The sequence below is a fragment of the Chenopodium album genome, chromosome 5 (assembly GCF_948465745.1).
Source record: "Chenopodium album chromosome 5, dcCheAlbu1.1, whole genome shotgun sequence".
Taxonomy (NCBI): domain Eukaryota; kingdom Viridiplantae; phylum Streptophyta; class Magnoliopsida; order Caryophyllales; family Amaranthaceae; genus Chenopodium; species Chenopodium album.
In genome coordinates this window covers 60,729,197-60,735,544 of record NC_137838.1, presented here as the reverse complement: position 1 = coordinate 60,735,544, position 6,348 = coordinate 60,729,197, and the positions used below count along the sequence as shown (strand labels likewise).

The 6,348-nt window shown below is 40.8% G+C and overlaps 1 non-coding gene across 1 annotated transcript; it reads right to left on the bottom strand.

Annotated features, from left to right (window-relative positions):
- Positions 1 to 5,773: 5,773 nt before the first annotated feature.
- On the bottom strand, positions 5,774 to 5,879 carry LOC145633282 (small nucleolar RNA R71). Its single transcript, XR_014112617.1, has one exon. It is a non-coding gene; the product is annotated as a small nucleolar RNA R71 (small nucleolar RNA).
- Positions 5,880 to 6,348: the final 469 nt, after the last annotated feature.

The following is a 6,348-nucleotide window of genomic DNA, read 5'->3' as shown; positions in this document are numbered from 1 at the left end:
TTTAGTATTCTTCACTTCGATCCAATACGAAGATGGTTTTAATTATCGTCATTGCACTTCCTGTCGGAACAGGAGGCCAAAAGTAGATGTCTACAGTTAGCCCCCACTTTGATCGAGTCTAGAATAGACGATGATCAAAGTAGTCAAGGAAATAAATCCGAGACTCATTCTGCAAAGTTCTCTAAGGATAGAGAATCTCTCAGTAATGTTTAAGGATGTGGAAACAATCCTTAGTTCACTAAGTGTTTGAAACAAGTAGCTATTAAGGCTAGAAAAAGTCCTTCCTAGTCTTAACGCGCTAAAGAATCTAGATTGATCCTTTGCAATTATAGGACGCTTTTACAAGTAAAAGTGTTCTGGGTGATGTCAGGTCATGAGAAGAGATCGGTTTTAAAAGGATAAAAAGGGAAGATTTCCTCTCAATCGTGTCATGTTTGGTCTAAAGTCCCTCGATATGTCATTGAAACTTTAGCCTAACTTTAACAAAGTAAAAGATGAAAAAGGGTTTTCGGTATTAGAGCCGAAATGGTCCGGTATTCGAGTCGGGTCTGGTATTCGAGCCGGAAGTCCACAAGATAGAAATACATGTCTCAAGACTGGAGGCATATATCCAAATTCAGTGAGAGAGAAGAAAGTCAGCAACTCTCTCATAAGTTTTGTCCACAAGATGAGTACACGTGTCTCAGGACTGGGGGCACGTGACTACATAGGCATGACATCGTCTCGTCGCTTCTTTATGCAGGGGGTGGATTCGACACCCTAACTGTCCGGTAAGTTAGTAAGCGCACTAACTACCGTATCCATTCAAGAAGTGCCTGTTTCTGAAGGTTTGGCGCGCCTGTCGACTCGTTGAGCTAACGCCTACAGTAATTCTCTACCTTTTAGTCTCGAGAGGTAGATCTCGCAAAGCTTGGGCTGAGTGAAATTTTACGCAACACCTACGACATACAATTTTGCGCCGTACGATACGCCATTTGCATTTTTATGCTACATGAAAACGCCTTCCTTTTTGCTTCGGACGTGAAAAAAGAAGAAAACCCGGACATTCGTAACGTCAGTACAGTAAAATGACAAACCTGTCTATGGGTGCTTTTACGTAAAGCACCACTACGGGACGTCTTAATGCACTCGTACGAAAAACGTTTAAAACATATGCTTGGGGAAGGCACAAAGCACGGTGTGCATACAATATGATGCAAAAAAACTAACAAAAAAGAAAACAAACTACAATATGCAAAGCAAATTAAAAGATTTTGATAATTTGCGTGCCATTACGTCTAATAACGAGCAAAAACCGTTTGAAAAATTATCAAACGGATCAAAATCAAAATCCCTGTCTTTTAGTGACCAGTATCCGCGTGCAACTCAGAAGGTCGCGCTGACCAGGCGCGCGCATCTTTCGAAGTTGCGCTGGTATGTCACGCGCAACAGCTTCAGTTGCGCGCGACATTTATGTCAGTAAAGTGAAAATCGCAGACGCGATTTATCACTTCACCCTTTCTCCTTCCTTCACCATTTTCGACTCTTTCTCTCTCTAGGAAGCTCAGTTTTTCGTGATTTTCGAAGCTAAAGGAAGCAAATTTTGTCCTCAATTCATATATGTTGTAATCCAATGTAAGTTTTTTTGCTAAAATTTTTTCTTTCTCGGCTGAATTCGGACGATTTTCGAATCGTTAAACCCCAAATTTCAAATTTTGGGGTTTTTTATTCGGCTTATTTTTCTTGAAATTGTTTGTTCAATGTTGTTATACTATATTTAAGGAGTGTTTTGCAACAAATTTCATGAAAAATGGTTAATTATTGAACCTTGAATGAGCATTTCTTTGTTCAAGTTCGTTCTTGCTTTTTTTTTTCGAATTTTTGCTTGATTTTATTGTTTTTTTCTTGCCCATTTTGGTTATAATTGCTTATTATGAAGTATATTATAGTGATGGAACTATTATTACTTTAATAATTCATTTTTGTGAATTTTGAATTGTTGAAAAATGGCGCGAAGCATACTCTTAGCTTATTTTTGCCATATTTGAACTTCAAAATTGTTTGGTAGATGATAATTATGTTTATATTACTATTATTCGTCTAGAATTAGTTGATTCTTTGAGATTTTAGAATACAATCCCTTGAATACTTAGTTGAAACTAGTATAGGATGGCTTTTGTGGGTGTTAGAAGACCCCATTTACTGAGTTTAACTGCAGGTATCGTAGCCCCCAAGTATGGGTGGCATTCGATTTTCGTGTTTTTCCCTATCGACAGTCGTTATGCTGCCGATATGGGTCTAGAATAAGTATGTTAGTTTAGTTTAGGAAATAAAATAAACTAATTAAGAGTTTTATCCGTCATAGCATGGACCCGTCCTCGAGAGGAGGTTCGAGAGCGACGCGTCGCGGCCGATTGACGTCGCCAGGAGGAGGTGATTTGGGAGGCTCCTCCCAACTGGGACCCTAGGGTCCTTAAGTGGGACCTAGAACACCACGTTTCTATCAGACGGTGGCACGGCATCGTGAGTTTTCCGCGCTTTTGTTTCTTTATCTTTTCCTTTGTTTCTTCTCCTTTTTAAATCATAACCGTTTTTTTTTTTTGTAGAGTGATCCTAGCATGAATTTGTACGGCTCTAGTAACCTGCGAGCCCGTTTTGAGAGGTTTCCCTAGGTGGCAAAGGAGATTATAGCACTTTCTGGGATTGACTCCCAGCTGGCGGCTCTTTCGGATTTATTGAGCCAGTCTGCATCGTCTGCTTTCCTCCGTGGATTGTTGGAGTTTTAGTGGGATTCCACCAACACTTTCCACTTTCCATGGGGAGAGATGACGGTTACCCCTTTAGATTTCTCTATGATTACGGGTTTTTCTTTCGGAGGCGATCCTGTAGTTATAGAGCTCATTAAGGGGTCAGACGAGAGATTGCGCGACCTTGTGGGGGACCGTCTTACGTCGGCCCTTCACGTGTACGCGCAATCTTATCCGTACTCGGTTCTTGCCGACGAGTTTTCGGCTGACAAGCTTGACCGTTAGTGTACACCTGAGCAGCTGGATCGTATATACATTGCCCACGTTCTTTCCGTCACCATCTTGAGTGATCGAGGAGAGCGATTCTCCATTGGGTTACCTATTTGCCTCAACGATTTGGGGCAAGTAGATGACCTGAGTTGGGCGGAGGTGTTGTATGCCCGTATGCTTATGGCTATGGGAAAGGCGACCCGGGTCATGGATTCCGCGGTAGCTACTGAGGTGCTTCGGATCTCGCTTACGTAGCATGGTCGTATCCTTGAGGTACGTGTTTTAAGCTTTTTTCGGTTCATACTTTTGCCTTTTCTTTTAGGCTTATCTTTTCTCGGTTTCAGGCTTGGGATTGATAAATTGTTATTTGATATGACTTTAGAGTGATTTCGAACCTTGTTTACTTGGTATATTGGCATTTTGGTTTACTTCTACTCTATTTTTGTTTAACTTTTGTTTATCCCTTGCTTCACGGGTTGTTAGTGTTTTTGTTGAGTTTTTAGGTTCAAAGACGACTATTTGAGGCATATGGATGATAAACAGAGGTTAGGAGCCGAGATAATGGAGCAAAGCCGAAGAAAAGTTAAGATAAAGGTCTAAGAGAGTCTGCACGGACGTGCAAAGTATGGCACGTCCGTGCAGGAGTGCCCCAGCACGACCAGAAGCTACTGCCTACTGCTTTCAAGACCTGCACATTCGTGTAGAGTTCAGCACGTCCGTGCAGGATATTCAGCACGTTCGTGCCTGATCCTGCACGTTCGTGCAGTTTGCCCAGCCCAAATCAGTTTCAAAACTGATTGTACAGAACAAGGCATGCACGTCCGTGCCACATTTGGCACGTCCGTGCAGGATCCCCAGGCCAAGGCAGTAGGTTCTGCCTCTCTTCTTTCGGAGGTGCACACCTGTGCCTACCTCGGCATGTCCGTGCAGATATGGCTACACGTCCGTGCCAACCTCAGCACGTCCGTGCTGACGTGTAGCCGTGCCTGACTCTTGTTTTCTCTGTCTTTTTCATTTAGGGGTCTTTATAAATAACCCCTTGAGCTCATTTGTACGGCATCCAAGTTTTTAGTGCTTCCTCTTAGTTTGTAGTTGTAGTAACAAAAATATTCTCAAATCATTAGTTAGATTATAATCATTAGCTTGGAAATTTCATTCTCAATCAGTGTAGAAGACAAGTTCCACCATTGTTATTGAAGTTCAAGCTTCTAGTAATATTTTTTTCACTCTTCTCTTCCATTTTAATTGCTTTGATTGTTAATTATCTTGATTAATTCTTGTATGCTTAGATTGTTATTTATCTAAATCTTTAGTTAATTCTTGAGTTACTTGAAATCCTTAATTGCTTTAATCTCCATGGATTGTGAGTAGTCTAATTTTCTAGGGTTTGGGTAAAACCCTCAATGTAGTCACTAATTTCTTGTTGCATGTGTTAATTTAGTAATTGTTGGGTGTTAATTAGTTGAGCTTAAGTGGTTTAATTGCTTAGTTCTTGTATATGGCCATTGCTAGAACTATTATCTAAGCTTTCTCAACGAAGGATCGAGAGATGAACTTGAGTTAGATCCTTTATGCTTAATTGACTTGAAATGCCATGAGAATAGGAATTTCCAGTCAAGGGAATGTTTTTGTCATCGTGATTATGCTTTAACACTTGTTTTATGCTTTATAACCACGAGAGTAGGTTGTATTCATGATTCAAGTAATCCCTCTAACTTGAGAGATTAGTTGGGTGCTTTAGATGACTTCCCCTATATTATCCCCTTAATTTACCATTGTTTGCTACATGCTATTTGTGATTTGTGACGAAATTGAGTGGTATATCCTGAGCCCTAGAACTCTCTAATTATTGTTAATCACCCCTTAGTGTTAGTTGATTTGAACCAGTGCATGTTACATAAAAACCAAACCAATTTCGACTTCATTTAGCTTATTTAAACGGTAGTATCTCGGTGGTTGATTCAACGCCTCTCTTAGGTTCGACCCTTTCTTACCCTTGCTATTAGCTAGTGAGACCAACATAGGACTTTATCTTTGGTAGGCTCGACGACGGCCTATCAAATTTTGGCGCCATTGCCGGGGAGGCAAAGTCACATTGAATGTATTATTGTTGAATGAGTCTAAGTGTGTGTATATGTATCATAATTTTTCTTATTTATTTTTGTATATTTGTGTTTTCAACTTGTGATAGTCATTGCTAACGTTTTTCTTAGCTTTGTTTGATCTTGCATGACACGGAAGAGTAAGCAATCACCGCTTATTCCCGTTGATCCTTAACTAAATAGGACTTTGAGAAACGTGAGGAGACTTTTGTAGGCACACCCGAGTTCTCTATTGTATATTCGGATTCCGATCCAGAAGAAATCTTTGCAACCAACGAAGAAGATAACATGGGTGATAAAGATCCTCCTCCACCATTGCTACGAGATTATGACCACCCCAATGCCTTCACACTTCGGAGTGGCATACGTCTCCCTACTACGAATGCAAATAATTTTGAGCTTTCACCTCAACTCATCTGTATGATACAAAGTGATCAATTTGGTGGGAGTTCTCATGAGTGTCCTTTTGCTCATTTGGACAACTTCCTCGAATTGTGCACAACTATCAAGCAAAACAACATTACGGAAGAGTTCATCTGTATGCACATGTTTCAATTCTCCCTCCGTGACAAAGCAAAGCATTGGTTGAGAACGGTAGAAGAGGGATCATTGACCACATGGGATGAAGTCACTAGAGCTTTCCTTGGAAAGTATTTTCCACCCGAAAAGACCGCCGAACTAAGAAGAAAAATCACCAATTTCAACCAGGAGATTGATGAAACGTTAATGAAGCTTGGGAGCGTTTGAAGGACTACACTAGAAAATGCCCACACCATGGTTTCACATCATGGATCATCGTTCAAAGATTTTATGATGGTCTTACTCCTACTTCAAGGGCCAACCTTGATAACGGGGCCGGTGGTACCCTTAAAAATCTATCGGTGGATGATGCATACAAGATGATTGAAGAAGTGGCAAAGCACTATGCATATGGAGGTGATAGAAGACAACCTCAAGCAAAGAAGGGCGGAATCCATGATCTTAGTGCAATAGACCTTATTGCATCAAAGTTTGACATGCTAGCTCACAAGCTAGATCAAGCCACCCTTACATCTCAAAGCTCTTCTTCACAACAAGTCATGTCTTATGAAACTTGTGGAGGAAATGATCACTTGTCCTCTTATTACAACTCAACTAACCAAGAGCAAGCTGCGGCTATTAGGCAAATAAATGATGAATACTCTCAACCCTACAATCAAGGTTGGAAACCCCAACAAAACACGGGTTGGAAGCAACAAAACCAAGGCCCC